A 5,231-nucleotide genomic window follows, 5' to 3' on the forward strand; every position below is an offset into this window, starting at 1 on the left:
AACTGGCGTCGCTGCTCCTGCGGCTCGGCAGCAGCTACAGCAATCCCCGCGTAACGCCCGGCGCTTGGGGCTTTGCAAACCGCTCTGCAACGCGTGACACCGTGCCGCTGACCCGCATAACGAAGCCAGGAGCGAGGCCGGCCGAGGCTCTCTGTCCTTTTTATGGAGTTGAAATCAGATTCAGAGAAGTGAAGCGGCTTCCCCAGTCGCCCAGCTTGTCTGTGGTGACGTCACTGACGAACCCAGATCCTCAGTCTTTGTAGATTCTGTGATATTCAGAAACTCAACAGACTTGCCAAGGAACCAGGCAAGTCTGTTGTTCTTGGCTCCCAGCCTTGCGGCGTGGTTATTAGTCAGTATCATTCAGCCTGTTTTAATTACAATATTTCAACAAAGGAGACTCCTATTAAAATAAGAATTACACAAAAAGAATTTGGGGGAAAGACAAGAAAAAATCTAGACGAAAATAGAAATCACGTATATATCCAAAAGTAACTATTGGTAACATTTTGTTTCTTTGCCTCAATTAATAAAAGATAGCTATTTTTAATGGTCTGTTTTACAAACTATTTTGTAACCTACTTGATTTTAGCTTAATATTTTGCAAGTGTTTCTACATCATTAAAGAGTTTCAACAGCATCAGTTTGGTGGCTGCATAATAGTCCATCCTACAGTTGTATCATAAGTTAGAATTGATTAGTATTAGACATTATTAACCTAGTGTTACTAGTGTAGATAGTGTTAAGTTGTCTGTTTAATTATTAGTATTACCAACAATGCTGCAGTTATTAAGATGAACTTTTATGTAAAGAAACCTTTGGTTTCATAGGGGTTATCATTTTTCTCAGAATAAGTACCCAGAGGAAAATTGTGCTAGGCCAGAGGGATTTTACAATTTTGTTAATGCCGAAATTAATAATAAAGCACACTGAGGTGTGCTCCCACTATATTCACACCTGCAGTGTGTGAGAGTGTCTGTTTCCCAGCACTCTTGTCAATATAATTGTTAACCAAACTTCCACCTTAGTCCATTCAAGCAATTGAAAAGAATGACGCTGCAGTCAAATTATCTCTTAGCCTTGAAAGTAGTTACACAGATAAGACAGTCACACTGGCTCTGTGCAAGTGCTTTTTCTCCGTAACCCTCACAGGGCTAATTTTTAGGCAGACAAAAATCAGTATAGAAAATAAAAGAAGCAAACACATCTGTATGCAATGTGTTTAATAAAACAACTGTTCCTTGCTAGATCCCATACCTTGATGTTTAAGCTTTCTTCCAACTTTTCATTGTCATAAACACTGCTGTGTGAAGCGAGGCAGGTGGTGCTCAAACCCTCTGGCCCTGAGATCTGGGTGCGTTACTAGATGTTGCCTCTGGTCCTCCAAAGGAGTGTTTTTTTACCCTTTGTCATATTTTTTTCACTTTTACCAGTGTAATGACTATGAAAGACCAGTTCCTCTTTGTTTCATTCATGTAAATGAAACAAAGAAGAACTGGTCGATTACCAGGAGGGAGGAACATGTTTTCTTTTATGTTTTGAGGCTGTTGGTGTCCTTTTGAGGATTCCACATTCTTGTCATTTGGCCTTTTACATTGAAGCTGTTTATAAATTCTGAGCCAAACCCTTTCTTGGCTGTGTGCATGTCAAATGTCTTCTCCATATCTAAGGCTTGTGTTTTTCACTTGTTTATAGTATCTATATGTCCAAAGGGTTTTTTAAACTATTATAATGTCACATTTATTAACATTTATTTATTTATTTATTTATTTATTTATTTCTGGTTTGTGCTTGTGGTGTGGTGTTTAAGAAATCTTTTCCTACCCTGGGATCACAAAAACATTCTGTTAATTTTCTTCCAAAACTTTTTAAGTCATACTTTGTCACATATTAAGTCTTTATTCCATTTAAATATAGTTTGATGTAGGAAATCTAACTTATTTTTTCCTTATGGATAAGCAATTTTTCCAACACAGTTTGCTAAAAGTTCTCATTTCCCCACTGATTTGAAATAGTATCTCTGCTATATACAAATTTCCATATGTATGTGGGCCTCTTTCTAAACTCTATTCTGTCTCACTCTGAGCTAATACCACATTTTATTATTATCTAAACTGTGGTTGAGTCTTGCTACAGTGGTGGAGTGAGTGAGCCCTCATAGGTTGATCTTCCTCTTCAAAACTGTCCTGGTATTCTTTGTTCTTTTCTCTACCTTCTACATATTTGAATCAACTTGTGAATCTCAAAAAAACACGTTTAAATTTTAATAGGAACACATTCAACTTATAAATGGCAGAAATGTAGCATTTTAGAAGTTGATTCTACAAATCCATCAATATAGGGTATTTTTTCATTTATTTAGATCTTCAAGAATCTTTCAAATTTTACACAAAAATGTTTTCTACATCTTTTAGTAAATTTATTCCTAGTTCCTTTACATTTTTATTGCTCTTTTCATAGATATTATATATTATCCAAACTATATTTTTCTACTTGCTCATTGCCAGTAAATAAAAATCTATACAGCCAGCGATCTCACTGGCCTCTCTTATTAGTGTCAATAATTTGCTCTTAGGCCCTCTGTTAAGAAACTTTCATAGTCATAAATTATATAGAGGGTTCCCCCCACCAAAAATTCCAAATATATGGTGTGGTTTTCATTGTTGTTTTTGTTGTGTTGCAATTGAGTATTCTCAAGAATGTGGTTTCTATGATTCGCTGCTGTTTCACACGAACTGCTTTGTGGCCTAATGAGATCTCTGGGTGGATGTGTCATGTGTTCCTGGAAGGAATGAGCATTCTCCACGTGTTGCTTTGACCCGGCTGGCCGGTTGCATCGTTCAGTTCTACATCTTCACTAACTTCGGTCTTTCTAAACTATCAGTTACTGAAAGAGAGGCGTCAGAATCTTCCTATGACTATGCAATTGTCTGTTCATCTTTGAAATTTTATCAACTTTTTGCCTCATTTCACTTGATGCTATGTTTTAGCTGCCTTCGAGTTATATAATCTCTTCTGAGTAAATTGTTTGTTTTTGTCTTTATTTAGTGACTTTTTTATTTCTTCAGAGACAACCTTGTCTACTCTAATTATAATCACATCACTTTAATGGGGCTAGTATTTTGCTTGTATTTTCTACACTTTTCTATTCAACAGTTTTTTTTTTGTCCTTAAGTTCTAACTCTGTCTTTTTTAAAGCTATAGTTGCATTTTTAATTCCAATACAACTGACAATATTTCCAGTTGAGAGTTTATTTTACTATTGTTCTGAGTCCTGCTATATTGGAATCTTTTAGTCACTTGTTTCATGCTTTATATTTAACCTGATTTTTTCTGATTCTTTTTTCCTTTCTTGCATTTAGTTACTATTGACCAAATTGTTTATATACAGTGATGTCCTCTCTACTGGCTTAAAAATTATACATACAGTTTCTCATCTTAAGTGATTACCTTTACATATCTTTTAATAAACATAACTGATTTAATAGTCTAAAGTTAAGCAACGTTGCCACCTTTCTCCCCAAAATGCCTGAATGCTGCACCTTTGCTAACCTCCCACCCACTTACAAACTACTGTGACCAGTACCTTCATTCCATCTTGTTTTTTCAACTCCCCAATTAGTCTTTTTTATGTATTAAAATATTTGCTTAACTCTATCTAATATCATACATCTCACTGCTTCTTAGGGTCAAATGCTTCTGAAGTACATTCTTGATTAATTCTTTCAGCAAAGATCTGTAAGTGGTAAACACGCTTCATTTTCATTTTCTTGGGGATGTTTGTTTTGTCCATATTCTTAAATGATGGTTCGATTAGAATGGGAGTCGATGGTTATTTTTTCTTAGGACTTTTAATATATCACCCCACTATCTCCTGGCTTCTGTTGTTGCCTTTGCAAGATTCTAGGCAATCTGATGTTCATTCCTCTGCAGGCAGTGGGTCTCCAACGTAGCAGTGCTTCTAGGCTCTTGCCTTTCTACTTGGTGTTGTTTCAACTACACTGTGTTGTGTCTAGTACAGAATTCAGTATTACTAACATGCTAAGGTTTGTACCTTTTATTACTTCTGGAAAATTCTCATTGATTATCTTGACATACGGCCTCACCTCCATTTTTCTGTTTCCTTCTGGTACACCTGATAGGTGTGTGTTGGACCCTCCAATTCCACACCCCCGTCTATCAGCCCCCCTCCCCATGCCGTCTCTCTCCATTTCTCTGTGCAGGTCCCTGCATGGTCCTCAGACCTCTCTTTCCAGTCACTAGTCATTTATTCAATGATATGTCATCTTCAGTTTAACACTGAAGTTTGTTTTCTATTGTAATTTTTATTAAGCTCTGAAGTTATGTTTGATTTCTTATCTAACTCAGCCTGGTCTCTCTTTTTTTTTTTTGATGGTGTCTTATTCTTTCATTGTGTCCTTTATTCTTTTATGGCTTTTACAACTTTAAAAATATTTATTTTATAATCTACATGATAAATATATTACCTAAAATTCTTGGGGTTTTAATATTGATTTTTTGTTTTGTTTGCTGGCTCTTGCTTTCTGTGGATTGTTTTCTGTGTTTTCTAATTTTTTATTGTAAATTAATCTTTAGTTGGGACTTCACATAGGGGAATCCTAGGGGGTGTGGCCTCCCAGAGAGTTTTTATGTTTGTTTTAACAAGGTACCCCAACGGTATTGCCAGTCTGTGACAGTATTTTGTATTAATTTCTTGGTAGGTTGGGTCCTAGACCACTTTAGTTATATAAATTTAATCATATCCATGTGAGGGCACCTCTATGAGTTTTAAGGAAAAGCTTCTTTTTTTTAAAGACAAACAGGCTCCTTTGTCATCTCACTGTGTGAGCAAGCAATTGTTTTTGGTTTGTCCTTACAATGGGGTACAAGGCCTCAGTTCCAACTTTCCATTTTCCTAGGTTGCTGGTCATTAGAACCTAATAAGCTCCTTCATTCTTTTTAATTTTTATTTCTTTAAACCTTTTTTAAAAGATTTTATTCATTTATTTTGAGACAGAGGGGAAGGGAGAAAGAGAGGGAGAGAAACATCAATGTGTGGTTGCCTCTCATACGCCCCTTACTGGGGATTTGGCCTGCAACCCAGGCACGTGCCCTGACTGGTAATTGAACTGGCAACCTTTTGGTTCATGGGCCCAAGCTCAATCCATAGAGCCACACCAGCCAGGGCTCCTTCATTCTTCAGGGGACTTCCAAGCCTGCACAGCTGCTCC

This window comes from Phyllostomus discolor, chromosome 5 (genome assembly GCF_004126475.2).
Source record: "Phyllostomus discolor isolate MPI-MPIP mPhyDis1 chromosome 5, mPhyDis1.pri.v3, whole genome shotgun sequence".
NCBI classification, from domain to species: domain Eukaryota; kingdom Metazoa; phylum Chordata; class Mammalia; order Chiroptera; family Phyllostomidae; genus Phyllostomus; species Phyllostomus discolor.